Genomic DNA, 15,487 nt, shown 5'->3' on the forward strand with positions numbered 1-15,487 from the left:
CCATCCATCCATCCATCCATCCATCCATCCATCCATCCATCCATCCATCCATCCATCCATCCATCCATCCATCATCTTCCGTTTATTCCAAAGTCAGGTCGCAGGGGCAGCAGCTTGAACAGGGAAGCCCAGACATCTCTTTCCACAACCACCTCTTCCAGCTCTTCTGGGAGGATTCTAAGGTGTTCCCAGGCCAACCGAGAGACATAGTCTCTCCAGCTTGTCCTGGGTTTTCCCTGGGGTCTCCTCCCAGTTGGACATGCCCGAAGCACCTCCCTAGGTAGGCGTCCAGGGGGCATCCTTACCAGATGCCCCAACCACCTCAACTGGCTCCGCTTGACGTGGAGGAGCAGAGATTCTACTCTGAGTCGCTCCCAGATAACTGAACTTCTCACCCTATCACTAAGAGAAAGTCCAGCTACCCTGTGGAGGAAACTCATTTCACCCGCCTGTATTCACAATCTCATTCTTTCAGTCTCTACCCAGAGTTCATGAACATAGGTAGGTACGTAGGAACGTAGACCGACCAGTAAACAGAGAGCTTTGCCTTACAGCTCAGCTCCCTCTTCACCACAATGGACCAGTGCAGTGTCCGCAATACTGCAGATGCTGCACCAATCCATCTGTCAATCTCACGCCCCATTCTTCCTTCACTCGTGAACAAAACCCCGAGATACTTGAACTCCTCCACTTGAGGCAGAACCTCAATCTCGACCGAAGAGAGCAATCCACCCTTTTCCGGTTGAGGTCCACAGCCAGTTTTTTTTTTTAATTGCCTAATAATCCCGATAAACCACTGACCTCACAATGTTCTGATGCCTGCTTAATCATCCAGGTAGATAAATCTAACCAGGTTGAGTCAGGCCCTCTGGACAGATTCTTCTTTGTTGAAACATTTCGTCTTTTATCCAAAAGACTTCTTCAGTCCATTCTTCAGTTCTTCAGTCAGACTGAAGAAGTCTTTTAGATACAAGACAACAGGACCTGACTCAACCTTGTTAGTTGCTGGTCTCACAGTTTGCTGCTTCTGTTCAGTCTGTTTTGTCACGGTGTGGCCTTCAAGGATGCTCTGACATTTGTCTGTTTTCAGTCACTCAGTAATTGTGCTGTTGTACATTTTTCAAGGAAACAAACAAAAAAACATTGTAGCACTTTTTTTTTTTTTTTTGCTCCTTAGCCATCTTAAGTTGAATTCATACAGCACAACGTGGGTTTCGTAAGTTTGCAGTTTTTAACTAGTTTCCTCGAACACACGAGCAAGCAGATGAGTATTTTCACTCGTCCCAGTAAGTTTGAGCTCTCTGTGAGTGTAATGTTCACTCTGAGACAAGAATAAAGCCATGTCTGCCTGAGTGGAAGGAAATCAATTTCAAAGGCTTAAGGAAAGAGTTTGGTTGTAAAGTTGACAATAGTGGATTTGTAATTCAGTCACTTCAATGTCCACAAAGCTCTGCTGGTGGAATTTTGTCGTCAGTGTTAGGCCTGTCACAATAAACAATAAATCAATTAATTGCATGATAATTGAAAATTATTGACCTCATTTTCATTGTAGTAGAACATATGCTGTCATATATTCATACTGTTAAAACGGATTCTTTCATTTTTCTGGACTGTATAATGACGTGCACCTGAATTTCATAAAATGTGGACGGAAACGTTAATTATCTTTGACTCACCAAGACAGTGGGTCATTTATTAACATAATCAAGTTTAACACATCACACATTTACATTAATTGGCAAGAATTGAAAATAACGACAGCTTATTAATCAGTTTAGCTAGGAGTAAACAACACGGCGATTGTTTTCTCACTTCCAGCAGAACCACAAACGTCAACCACACGGCGGTGATTGAAAAACTTTGCTTCAGACATTTCTAAAAATATCTGTAATGATTTTTAGCAGATAGAAGAATTTTAAAGATGGAAAGATGAAGTTTATCTTTAGAGAGATGTGTGAGGGAATTTGTCTGTTTTAACCAGAACAGCGCGCTCCTTTGGATCAGCTTATCCCAACGGTACACTTTTGGTTGAAGATCGACTTTTACCTTTCTGAAGATATCTCAGTTCCGGCGTAAAGTTCCACTTCGAGCCACTTTTCAGCGTCTCCGTAAGAACAGCTAACCCTCTGGAGTCGTGAGGTCATCCAAAACAGAAGTTTCATAATTCCCAGATCTTCTCTGGATTCAGTTTGATTTCTTTTCTCTCATCAGCATCCTGAATTCCAGCCTTCATGAACTCTGGAACTGCTGGAGCTGCAAACTCTCCACCCGACTCCAACTGGAGGTGGAACCTCTTGCAGAACTCTCCATCATCAGCTGACTCTTCTCTAACTAAACAGCTTCTGCTTCTAAGCTAGGTTGAACTAGGAAGTGCCAACATTTAAAGAAGCTCACTTCCGGTTCATTTGAGAACTTTCTGATTGGTCGATTGACCAAAACAGAGGTGTGTTTTGTGATGTAAGGTGTTATGAAAAGTCAAAGAAAAAGATTAAGATTGTTTAAGAACAGACAGAAGATTGTTATGGAGAATTCAGACTTCGTGGAGCCACTTCTCCAGTATCTTGCTGTAAAAGTTAAACATGACATTTCTTTTTCAGTAAACTTGCAGTTGACCGAAACTTGAACTTTGAACAACTTACACCACCTCGCTCATTGAAGACAGAAAATCAGACAATGCATCATTAACCTGATTTCTTCTTTGAATGAGGATTAAGAATCATTATTACTGTTTCACAGTTAATAAAAATGAGTAGTTCACTTCAACATTTAAACATTGTTTGAACTAACACAATTTGATTATCAAACATTTGTAAAATGGTAATGATAATAGAGAATAGTCTTCTTTCACTTGATTAATTCAAGAAAGAAAGTCTCAGGATGGGTCAACCTGTATTTCTGGATGCAAATCAATGAAATGACAAGTTCTGTCCCATATGGTCCTTAGGTCAAGGTTTTGACCTTCAGGCCTAGTTCACTACATCATTTATCGGCTTTATCGTTTCTTCATGTCTCTCTTTCTAGTGAAGACACTGGATGACAAAAAGCTCAACTCTGGTGTTCTTCACTGACCCCTCCCTTTCTCTTTTCTCTTTAAAATGTGTTTTAACCGTCCAAAATGACGTTTTTGGATTGTTAAAAGCAGCTAAGTGAAGAAGCTAAGCTACGAGCTAAGCTAACAGGCCGACATTGGGGAAAAAAACCCTCTGTCTTTTCAAAGCTCCAAAATTCACGGTTGAAACCCGTGCCTTCATCTAAGAAGTTGTTTTTATCTGCAAAAAGAAGCAGAGAACTTGTTTACTGTATTTTTTATTAAAAGCTTTGTGTGAAAATGCTATGCTAAAGAGCTCAAACCACACTGAACGTTCGCCATTTTGAGAACTGAAAACAAGGAAGGAGAGACAGCCCATGTCACGTCAAGGGACCTCCCTCCCACTTTTCTTGAAGAGACACACTGCTCACTCCCTCACTATCCATCCTTCGGTTCAAACAGTCTTATACTGCCATCCAGTGGTCAAAAAAAGTTACTACACTTAAAACAAATTAACCAACATTTCTTCTTGAATTTGACATTAATTACTAATTATTGCCAAATTTCAAATAATATTATTGTTTATCACAATAGTTTATGAGACAATTAATCGCCCAGCAAAATTTGTTATCGTAACAGGCCTAGTTGGTGTAGCTCGTAACATCAACACAAACGTAGGATTTAGTGTATGTCGAGTTGTAAAGAACAAACTTTAAGATACACTGAGTTCTGAGAAAGCCCGTGTAAACAGTCTGTGGAGGTTTTCTGCTCAGCTTGTGAGGATTCGGGGGTGGCGAGCGTTGACAGGCAGAGGAGAGCAAGAGGTCAGCGCCGCATATGGGAGAAGAGCTGCAAGTGCAGATGAAAAGCTGTCCAGATGATGGATAGAACAGGTGGCTCAGGATGAGACGAGCAGGAGAGAGTGGACCACGTTGATCTACATTTTATAGCCATCTCTGTGAAGTGGAGAGGAAATCAGCACACAAGCGAGTGGGGAGGATTTATGATCTCATCAACCCTGGAGGATGGATGATCAGTCTCTGTTGCTTTTTATATACCTCGTTTTTGATGTTGTCCAAGCAGTGGACCTGGTAAAAAACCACCTCACCTACAGAGTCACCCATGGACTGAACTGGGACAGAGTCTGAAAGCATGCCAGGAGTGTTTCTTTAAATGATGGCTGAAGTCCCAGCAGCGACTCTCCCAGTGTTTATCTCTCTTATGAATTATGCTCTTTGGTGATATTTAGGAGCCTCTGATCAGCAGCTTGCAGGTAGACGCAGCAGGCTGCCTGACTGATCGGAGCAAACGTGCCGCTTCCTTCGCCGGGGATCACGCTGAGTCAGCGGGCTCCGAGGGAGCCGTGGTCCATTTGTTAAGCGGCCTGTCACTTCCCCTGCCTTCACTGTGGATCCTGCGGGTGCTTTATGTATTGATTTAATGGGGAGCTTTTCTCCATTTTTTAACATAAATGATGGCTCACTTGCCTCGGTGTGGGCTGTGCAAGCCAGTTTATACACCGCCCTCCCAAACACAGGAGTCACAGCAAAGATAGTTCTGAGTAGATTTAGAAAATATGCAGTAAATTTAGCGTCATTATGAAAGCAGACCTCCTGCAGATTTGAGTAAATCAACTATACTTTGTCTTGCCCCCCCTCCACTGTGTCTCATATTGCTCCACTTTCTCCCCACATTCCTGCATCTTGAAAACGTAAAGCTTCTGGGATTCAGCCGTACTCCGAACACATCGTTTCTGTAGAAGACGGTGCGGGCCTCAGAGACCACGGTCCCATGTGAGCGCAGACGTATTTAGCTTCAAATAAAACACAGTATCACAGGCTGTCTCCTTTATCATGTTTTACTTGTGAAATGTTATTAGTCTTGACAGGAATTAGCCTCTGATTTGTAGTTTCAAGTCAGAATCACCTCCTAAGTTATATTTTATGGTATTCAACCAGTTAAAGCAGCCTTTTTCTTCCTATTTTAAAGAGATAAAATACTAAACATTTGCTGCTTCTTTTATTGGCTGATCTGCTACTTTTCTGTTGCAGTACAATGTACAGAATGGATTCAATTCAGATCAATTTATTTATAGAGCGCCAAGTCACAACAGAAGTCGTCTCAGGGCACTGAACAGAAAAAATTCACAAAAACCTGCAAAACTTCCGCACTAGAATGTGATTTTAATGTAACGGGTGAGAAAACACAGCAGTGTTTGAAGTTCTAAGAGTCAGGCATACTTCACAGTAACTCAGCGTTTAATCAGGACACAGAGAATTCAACTTGATGTGTCTGAACTGGTATTTTGATATCTTACTTTATAACTTCTAAAAATTTAAGCTGATTATAAAATGTTCAGCTCAGAGTGTGTTGATGCACACTTCACTTTTGAGCTATTTAAACTTCACCAAATTATTGCAAACATTATTTTTATTTCCACAAACATTACACTTCTTAGTCTATCCTTTCAAACAACTGTTTTTATCTATTTTCACCCAGTGTCTGTCACTGCTTTAGAACTGACATTTTCTCTCAAGTGCCTCCAAAGTTAAAAATGCTTACATCCGATTCCTCATTAACTTCCATCGTAATTGTGCTCATGCAGAACCTACCCCTAAAAACTGAAAATTTTATTTTAACCTTATATTTACGACCTAAAACACCGTAGACACACAAAAAGTGAAATGCAAAATAAGAGTATGCTATGTACACAAATAAATTACACAAGTGGATTTTTTTTTTTTGTTTTCCACAAGTTAGCTTCGTGAAAGTAAAAAAAAAACTTTTTAAAATTCATACATCATCTTTCTTCCTTTTCTGGTTACCGGGGTCACTGGTGCCCATATCCAGCCATCACTCTGCGAGGGGGGGGGGGGGGGGACTGGACAGGTCTCCAGTCCATCATAGAGACAAATGAGACACACAACCATTCACTCTCTCTCTCACACCTAGAGACAATTTTAGAGTTACCAATCAGCCAAACATGCATGTTTTTTGTCTGTCGGAGGAAACTGGAGTACCAGGATAAAAACCACACATGCACGGAGAGAACATGCAAACTCCACCCAGAAAGACCCCCAGCCGGGATTCGATCCGGCAACCTTATGAGAGGTGGTAGCTCTACCAACTGAGCCACTGTGCTGCCCAACTTTTTAATTAAAATGTAAAAAGAAAACATTTCTTTAATTGCATTTGTGTTACAAAACTTACAAAACATAGAACCAGATTCTTCTGGTTCAGGAATGTTTTCTGTAAGATTTATAGTTTGTGCACAATGACTGTCTGAGACTTACTTTTTGCTCTACGTTTCTGTCTGCCAATTGTTAATACTAGGTTTCTAGAATTTAAATGTCAAACTGTAGGCTATTCAACTGGTGGCCCATGGGTGACTTCAATCCGGCCTACTTCATAATTTTTGTTGTTTTTTTTTTTTTTGGTTCTGGGTTTGGGCTTTGGGTTCTGTTTGTTGCATTCAATTCAATTCAAAAATACTTTATTAATCCCAGAGGGAAATTATTTGTTGTTGTAACTTGTTATCCTCATTTCATTAAGATATGTTATAGATACTGATGGCTGTAGGCAGGAAGATCTCCTGCAAAGGTCCATCCCACAGATGATCCTAAGAAACTGGCTGCAGATGCTGTCCGATCCGTCCACTCCGACTCGGCTGGCCTCTCGGTTCCCCTCGGGTTGTAGGACCGCCCTAATGCCGGGCAGAACTCCTCCCAGAGCGATGGTCACTCCTCCCAGCAGTCTGCCGAGCTCCTCATCGCTGTGGACAGCCAACTGTAGTTGTCGAGGGATGATCCTGTCCTTCCACTGTCATGAGCCATGTTTCCTCCTAGTTCCAGGATCTCGGTGGTCAGGCACTCGAGCACAGCTGGCAGGTAGATGAGAATGCGTCCACAGGACATCCTTTTCAACTCATTTGAGATTTGGGGCTGTAGTTGAGATATTATTTGAGCTTTTGAGATGTTAATCAGCTGCTGTTGGTTGTAGAAAACTGTCTCGTTGCCATGGTTACGCATCATAACAAATGTCCAAAACTAAAAAAAGTTTCAGTAAAAATCCTTCCAGCTGCACAGCATCTGATACCAGAGGAAACAATCATCCAAAAAATTTGATTTACATCCAGAAAAAGAGGAATTAAAGTTTCCAAAAGCAAAATCTCAGAATGAAAGTAACAGAGCTGCTCCAACATGCAGCCACCTTGAGCGGCGCAATTCTAGAATTCTTCATGATTCAATGCAATAAAATTAACAAATTTAAAAGGTAACATATCATTGTAAACTTTGGCTTATTTACATAATGACATTAATCGCTGGATGTCTGGCCCCCGAGCTGTTGGCTGTCAAAAAATGTGCCCCCCTGAGCAATTTTGTTGAATAGCCCTTAGATTATTACAAAGTTAATCTCAAATTACTCATGGGCTTTATAGAAGAAAGTTAATGAAAGCTGGAGTTTTATTTTTTCAAATCCAAGAAAGCAGCAATCACTTGTGAAAGGCAGCTCTGTGTATAACAATAACACAATATAATTTTCATCCAGACTTTTGATAAAGATTTAGTGTCTTTTATTTCACACAAGTGCAAACCAAGAGCCACCATTTCATAAAATCTCACCTTATCTCCAGCAGTCTAATTAATTTAAGATGTGGTATGCAAAAGAAATTTGATTTAAACCCAACAAATTCTGGGAGTAAATAATTAACTGTTAAAATATTGCAGAGGATAAAAACAGGCTGATTATTAATATATATAAGCACACTTTAAACTTTAAGAACAATCTCTGGAGGGTCCAATTTTAGACTTTTCCATGATTTTCACAATTAAACCAGATAAACAGTGTAAATCTGTGCAGAGATCTCTAAAAGCACAAAAGATAGTGACAGAACAGAAAGAAAACTTTGGGAAAAAACATTTACAAAAAAATATTGAAGAAATAAAAATGGATCTGAACTGTTAAATTTATGCCAAAGCCATTTAAAAATAATTTCTTTTACACATTTTCTCACAATGTGTCTGAAATATTTTAGCCATTCTTCAAAGGACTGCATGTAGGAGCAAACATTTTTACATCCTCTATTTACAGAATAAAATTTATCAGGAAAGTTTGAGCAGCTTGAGAGGTCATATCTCTGACTGCTGCATTCTCTGAGCATCCTTCACTTTTTGAACATTTTTTTCTTTATGACTCTGCTTCGAAGACTGTTTGTAGAAAAGATAATTCATGTGTCCATCCGTCTCCTTTCATCCTTTCTCTGCTGATTCAGTTTAAAGCTGCAGCTAAAGCAGAGTTCCTCCTCTCACCATTCATGCTGATGAACTTTTGGGCCTCTCAGTTAAATTCTAACCTTTTTTACCCTCTTAAGGTTCTGACCAACGAACTAGGAGCTAAAAATACTTTTTCTTTGTAGCTTTTTGTTTTGAGTGAGACCAGAACTGAGGCACACGATACATCAGATTATTTTTGTAAAAAATGTCAGTGTAACTTTATTTTATTGCAATTTTTTTCTATTTACATGTTGTGCCCGCTTACCACCGAAGGCAAAGGCAGATAATAATGTGTGTGCATGTGTCTTTGTCTGTTAGCAAAATATCTCATCAACCTATAGACAATAATAAAAAATAAAGTAAATAACCATATGTATGTGATAAGCGCTTAATTTGGAAAACAAACGATGCCAGAACGCAAGTAGCAAAGGGGGGTGGGGGAGTGTCTGGGGGTCCTCCCCCAGAAAATTTTGAATAAAGTAGATGACAGACATTTCCTTCATTCTGGTGTATTTTAATGAGTTCATAATTAAACACTTGATTCAATAACTATCTTAGAGAGCAACATGACCAAAAGCTCTCTCCTTGTGTAATAGAGCACGCTCCGCTTCTGTCAAGCATCCTATCCCCCCCCCACCCCACCCCCCCACACACACACACGTCCCTCATTGCCACTACCTTCATGTGCTTCAATTCTCTGTTGTTTAGTTGCACAATGAGAAGACGTTAAAAAAAGTAAACTGGACTGTCTTTTTGACATTTTGATTGCTGTTTTTTTTTTCTTTTTGGAAAAATTTGCACCATTGTTTTGAAACGTGACGTACGTAACGTGATTACCCATCAAACATTTCTCTAGTATTTTTAATAAATAATCAAAATTTTATTAATGACCCACTGAAACTGTAAAACTGATTTGCAAATTAGGTGTGCTGTATAATTATATTTTTGTGATTTTAATTAAATTGTCCATGACTGAACTTTTATGAGTAGAGTTTTTTTTTTTAAGGGTCGAAGCGGAAATGCTTACATGAAGGAGCAGCTCTGATGTGCTATTAGGAAGCTCGTTGTTATGTTTAAAATTAGTGTTTATATAATTATTGTCAGATTACATGTCCAATATAGGTTTTATTCATTCAAGGCAGTCAAATTTGTTCATAACTTTATTATGAGTAAGCCTGAGAGTTACTGGACCCGAGCAAACAGTTATCGGAACACACCCTGTCAAAATAAGAGTTCCCGGATCCTGTTCTGGCAGGATCCGGCTCAAATTAAGCACTGGTCTAGATCTGAAAAACTGTCGGAGTCAACCCAGTTCACAATGTGACCTCAATAAACACATACCATAACTTAAGTTAAATTTACAGATATTGAGCTGATATTTAAGCTAGTAGTAGCCGAGAGTTATTCACAACACATACTTTGAGCGCTGTCAGACTGTGGTTTCTGGTAATATTAAACATTACTTTATTTTCAAGGTTTGGTCGAAACAGTTAGATTGTTAATTTCTCAACATAATCTTACTTTAAATCTGTGACATGAAAGGTGGTGGGCAACAAGCATTCCTTCAAGCAACTATGAAGTTGAAATATCAAAACATCTATGTCCATGAAAAGTTAGAAAAATTATTAGAAATTAGGAAATTTACATTAAAAAAGAGTAATAAACATATTTTTTTCCATTTCCTTGGGCTTTTTTGTCCTTGTAATCAGTGTTGGTTTAGCTCATACAGACGTCCCTTTCTGCATGCTAAAACCAAGTGGAAAATAAAGAAACGTAATAAAAAGTTAATTTCCTGCTCTGCAACACAGAAGGCGTTGAGAGCGAAGCACTAATGTTCAGCTTCGCGGAGGAAAGAGAATGAGGAGAAAATATGTTTGCTCACTGCGGGACGTCTCTGATGAAACTCATAAAATAAAACAGATGTGAAATAAAGTTATTTGGACGCAAGTCTAATTGTAAATCATCTGTGATGAAGGTTGAGAGATTTACATAGCAGGGTTGTTTGTTTGGACCCAGAGGGATGACAACAAAGAGGGAAGGATGACGTTTCTGTATTTCAGTGAGAACTTTTCCTTTAATAACTTCTCCAATGTTCCCCGAAAACAGACGAATGTCTCAGATTCATCTGAGCATAATAATTTAATCAATCCAACCTCACGTCTCGTTTTTTCAGTGTTTGCCTTCGAGGCGCAGCACTTTGCCAAACTTTGGTTAATTAGTGACTTTCTACGTAAAGACGAGCTGTCACGGTGAAAGTTGAAGAAGTTCAGCAACATGTTTTTGTCCTATTACATCATCCTTTCCTACAGCTCATATAGTTCACACTCCATGCTTCTTAATATGCAGTGGATGCACTTCCTGCCACAAGAATGATACATTATAGACTGATGCAACTGTGATCCAGACCTGGCAACGGGCTGTTTATTACCGTCCTGATTCATGGGAATAAGACTTATCTAAAGTCTGAGCTTCATCCTGAGATAAAACTTCAGCTGCACGATTGCTCCTTTTGACTCTGAAGTGAAAGACGGTTTTTGCTCGATGTTGCCGTGCATTTTTTGTATTTTTTATTTTAGAGGGAATTTGCTGTAATCTGAGAGGAGCATGAACCAGCCTGGACTTGCTGATGAAACAGGCAGAGTGGTGGATGCAGATGTGCTAGCAATTCCAGTTGCTACAGTACAGCGTGCATGAATTATGAATCGTGCACGAGGGACTGGCAGGAGGAGTGCAGATCATGCATAAATGCAGGAGCAAGCCAGGCTTTTGTGAGCTTTCTGAGGCTGAGAGGTTTGCTGAAGGATGCTCATAAGTTTCTTTTTTACAGACAGAGAAGGTTTAAACAAGTGAACACATTATTTAGACGGTTTAGTTAACTGCAAACTAACTTTTCTACAATGTGGAAAAGCGTGCCTTAAGATGGTGAGCAAAGTGCTTCTTAAAGGAAAGCATTTCGCCGGCTGCCCTTCAAACCAGAGTTGTAGAGGTACATTAATTTTATGTTGGAAAATGACTGTGTGACAGTGGCGATTTTAGCCTCTTTTTGAGGGTGCCCAAGCACCCCTAAATTTTAACTCAGCACCCCTGAAAAATTAATAAACTATCAATAGGATTTTGTAAAGAAACTTAGTTCTCAAATCTTAGATTCACTGAAATATTGAATAAATTTGAAATAAATATGGAATAAATGATGACATTCTTAAACGGGCCAGTAAAAATTATTATTTTTTTGCACGAGTCGTATCCTCAAAGCCACCTGTCAATCAGTCCAATATGCTCGTCAGCAACTGACCAATCGGCGATCTCAATTTGTCCCGAAGGTAAATGCCCCTTACCTGTAGGAGCTCCACCCCTTTTTCCTCCAACAACATTGTCGGGGTTTTGCATTACAAACGCTTTGCAGTCAGAGATTAATGGTTAAATTAAAGGTTAATGCTATTAGTTAATGCTAAAGCTATTAGTTGTGCTTTGTTTTGTTTTGTATGTAGATATATGTTGTAACTTCTGGTTGCATGTTTAGTCTTTGTTAGCTACGATCTTTTAAAAGTCTCATTTGTGACTGAGTTCCTCGTTTACGGCCATACCACCCTGAACACGCCCGATCTCGTCTGATCTTGGAAGCTAAGCAGGGTCGGGCCTGGTTAGTTTTTGGATGGGAGACCGCCTGGGAATACCAGGTGCCGTAAGCTTTTGTACTTCTCAAAAACCCAGCCAGTCAAAGCAGATGGCCGCTTGTCCTGAGCCTGGTTCTGCTAAAGGTTTCTTCCTCATGAGGGAGTTTTTCTTTCCACTATCGCCTTCACGCTTGCTCAAGATGAGAGTTAAATTCAAAGCAGTCTGCTCCTCAGATAAATAATGCTAAATTAAGAATGTTTCTGCTAACTTATTATTTTTATATATAAATGTTTCTGTTCAGTGCCCTGAGACGACTTCTGCTGTGACTTGGCGCTATATAAACTGAATGGAATTGAATTGGAAAAACCTCCCGGGGGGTGAAGAGCCATTGTCAATACTGGGGGCTAAGCACCCCATAACGGTCAGATCCTTGAATCGCCCCTGCTGTGAGCTGTGGCTATTTTGAACAACTCTCAGCTACTACCATGTCAAACTTTTGCCGATTTTGGGTTGGCTAACATCAATTAGCTGTCGTGGTTAATTTGAATCAGCTTGTCACTGAAACTGAATCGGTTGCAGACATTCATCCATTGATCACTTTCATAGTTTCTTTAAAATCTAATTACCCACCTTTTATTTTTTTTAGCAGGTGATGAAAACTGCAGTATATGACAGACATTGCATCCATATTCTGATGTAGAAACCCAAAGAGTTTATCAATTTTTTTCATAAAACTCATAAATTCTCTGTGAAAATTTGTCCGAACTGAATCAGTAAAACAAGCTAAATCTTCTCAAGAATAAATTAAATCACGCTCATATTATTTTTAGAGTCGATCATTTTCAAATATGCCTTTTCAAACTATAAAATATTTATTCAGTAAATAAATTATTTCCAAAATCTCTTGTTCTTTGGAGACAAACAGAAATGATCTAATTTTTCTGCAAACTTCATTTGATTTCTTCAGCGTTGTGAGGAGACTGATTAGGTTAATGAGAGGTGAATAACCCTACACTGCTGTTTGTAGTAAAGATGACACAGTCAGAATATGATAAGGAGTGATTCATTTAGTCTAGGTGTTGATTCTGTGATTGCACTCGTGGGATACTGCTGTGTTAGTAAGTGCTCTTTTCAAAATAAATCACATTTAATGGCATGGCATAACAAACATGATTGTTGTGTCTTGATTTGTGTTTTGTGGTTGAGTTACAATTGGATTAAGTGTTACAGTGTTAAAACTTTCTGTTAGTTATGGTTTTGTTTTGCTGCTTTGGTTTAACTAAAGCAGCTCACTCATTTTTTCTTCACAATTTCTTAGATAAAATGAAAAGTGAGTGAAATAATGTTGTCATCAGGCAGAAGGACTGAATGCTGATATTAAGCAGTGTAAAACGTTCTGATTGATGTCTAATAATAATGTCAGACATTAAAATGTATTATCTTTAATGGCAGCCAGTATACCATGTGGACCAAATAATGGCATTTTAATCACTTAATTTACCCATATTGTCAGTTATTTTATTTATTTTTTGTATAATCTGATTTCCAGTCCTTAGTAAAAATTGTTACTGTTTGACCTGAATTTATTTTTAATTACTTTGCGTGATTCTCAGCAAAGAGATGTGATAAATATGTTTATTTCTTACATTTGTTTACTGTAGCTTACACTAGAGATAGGGAAAAAAATTAAAACCTAATAAATTGTTTATCAATACTATCAGAAATATAAATTAAGCTTGTCATGTAGAAGGTGCTGAAGACATTTTCATACTTTGTCTGAATGAAATGAGAAGTCAATTAAATAATTAATATGTAACTTTCTTTATTAGCGTTTTTGCATTTCAAAGAATATTTATTAAAAAATGTATTTATCTGATTTGATCAGTAGATCCCCTGCCCCCTCCCCCCGCCACACACACACACATGTTGATGTGTTTATCATGTAGATGTATTTATTAGTGATAACAAAATTAAAACAGTGTTTCAGTGACGCTGTTCAACAACCTGATCTGAGAGGAGAAGGTTTCGTGACTTGCCTCATTTACCCGAGTGTCCCATATTCAGGATGGTTTTAGATTTTGGAACGATATTGATGAGTAAGGGGGTAGAAGCCGTCTCAGAGTAGAGTCACTGTGACTCCAAATGAAGTGGAATGGGTATCTGGTAAGAATATATTCTGGCCATCCTCTAAGTGATGTATGGTGGAGATGTCAAGATGAGGCATAGTGGCAGTCTCAGTACTTCTTTAAAATGTTCCACCAAATAATTTCAAATTTTTTCAGACAAGCAAGAAGAAGTTGGAGAAAACAAGGGATACAGATTACCTGCTGGGTAGTCCTGGAAAAATGGTGATGGATGGAAAAACCCTGGACGCAGGGATGAAAACTTGGACTAATGAATGGACAAACAGACAGACGGATAGACACACAAATGTATATATATATATATATATATATATGTATGGGCTTCAGCGGATTATCAAATAGAGAAGATTCCAGAATCTGGCAGAGATCCAGAAAGAGTGGAATGAGGCGGGAGTCACAGCTTCAAAAACCACCACATTCAGACGCATCCAGGAGATGGTCTACAACAGTCAGGTTCCTCGGTCCTCTTTTCCGATGAAAGTAAAATGTGCCTTTCATTCAGAAATCAAGGTCCAAGGGTTTGGAGGAAGAAGGGTGAGGAACAGAGCCCATACTGCTTGAGATCCAGTGTGAAATATCCACAGTCAGTCATGATTTGGGTTGCAATGCCCGGTGCAGGTGTTGGTAAACTTTGCTTTCTTATATCCAAGCTCACCGCAACAGTCTACCAGAATGTTTTAGAGGACTTCATGATTCCTTCTGCTGAGGATCTGTATGGAGATGCAGATTTCATCTTCCAGCAGGACCTGGCATCTGCCCATGCCGCCAGAAGCACCAAAACCTGGTTTGAAGCCCATGCCACAGTGCTTGCCTGGCCAGCCAACTCGCCGGACCTAAACCCCATTGAGAATCTATGGGGTATTCTCAAGAGGAAAATGATGGGCACCAGACCCAACAACAAAGAAGAGGTGACAGCAAGCATCAAGGAAATCTGGGCTTTCATAACTCCCAGGCAATGCCACAGACTGATTGCCTCAATGTCACGTCACATCGAGGCAGTGATTAAGGCAAAGGGATTCCCAACCAAGTATTGAAGATTGACATATTGTTTTGAAAGTACCATATTGATATTATTTGTTGTGATCCTGAATTCTTTATTTTTTTCTGCAAAAACTGAGAAGTGTGGGCTGATTTCTCCACAATATTCTATTTTTTGGAAATCCTGTTTTCGTGGGCTTCATGAGCTGGAAGCCCAAATTAATTCATTAAATTAAAAATAAACAAATAAATACTTGAAATCGTTTAAATAGTGGGCCCTGAATCTATCATCTATTAAAGATTAACTTTTTGAATGGAATTATGGAAGTTAAACAACTTTTCCATTAGTATCTATCTATCTATCTATCTATCTATCTATCTATCTATCTATCTATCTATCTATCTATCTATCTATCTATCTATCTATCTATCTATCTATCTATCTATCT

General features: G+C 39.1%; 1 protein-coding gene and 1 non-coding gene across 2 annotated transcripts in view; both read left to right on the forward strand.

The window, feature by feature from the left end:
* LOC119420080 (transmembrane protein 211) overlaps positions 1–15,487 on the forward strand; it is a 242,919-nt gene that overhangs the window by 16,749 nt on the left and 210,683 nt on the right. The window lies entirely within an intron of this gene.
* Positions 11,872–11,990, forward strand: LOC119420902. The gene has a single exon (XR_005187319.1). It is a non-coding gene; the product is annotated as a 5S ribosomal RNA (ribosomal RNA).

Source organism: Nematolebias whitei, chromosome 14 (genome assembly GCF_014905685.2).
Source record: "Nematolebias whitei isolate Nwh7 chromosome 14, NemWhi1, whole genome shotgun sequence".
In the NCBI taxonomy this organism is placed as follows: Eukaryota; Metazoa; Chordata; class Actinopteri; order Cyprinodontiformes; family Rivulidae; genus Nematolebias; species Nematolebias whitei.